Consider the following 434-nt stretch of genomic DNA (forward strand, 5'->3'; position numbering starts at 1 on the left):
AAGGTAGATCCAGCTTCACCTAAAGATCTTCCACAGAAGGTAGATCCAGCTTCACCTATAGATCTTCCACAGCTTGGGGCAGAGCCATCTTCAATTGGTGGTCATGATAAGATTCTACAAACACAACACAGCAAGGTGCAGCCAGACACTGTGATTGCAATGCAGAGAAACTTTGTGTGGAGGCAAAAGAAAATCGCAGAAGGAATGAGTGTTGAGGACACTGTGAAGAAATATGTTTTCTTAAAGACACCCAGGGGTAAGTGTTAAAAGCTAGAAGTACGTGGAACAACACTGGGCTGAACAACTCAACCATTCTCAACACATGTAAATTAGTCTGGCTTTGGAAGTGAGTCTGTCCCCACCCTGAACCTATTCATGATGCTGCAAAGTTCAGGAAGTGCAGATTTTAGATTAGATTAGATTAGATTCAACTT

The 434-nt window shown here is 42.4% G+C and overlaps 1 long non-coding RNA gene across 1 annotated transcript in view; it reads left to right on the forward strand.

Annotated features, from left to right (window-relative positions):
- Positions 1–124: 124 nt before the first annotated feature.
- LOC116686204 (uncharacterized) overlaps positions 125–434 on the forward strand; it is a 1,478-nt gene continuing 1,168 nt past the window's right edge. The window contains exon 1 of the long non-coding RNA XR_004331181.1: positions 125–256. This is a non-coding gene — a long non-coding RNA (uncharacterized LOC116686204). The remainder of the gene's footprint in view (positions 257–434) is intronic.

The sequence above is a fragment of the Etheostoma spectabile genome, unplaced genomic scaffold (genome assembly GCF_008692095.1).
Source record: "Etheostoma spectabile isolate EspeVRDwgs_2016 unplaced genomic scaffold, UIUC_Espe_1.0 scaffold325, whole genome shotgun sequence".
NCBI lineage: Eukaryota > Metazoa > Chordata > Actinopteri > Perciformes > Percidae > Etheostoma > Etheostoma spectabile.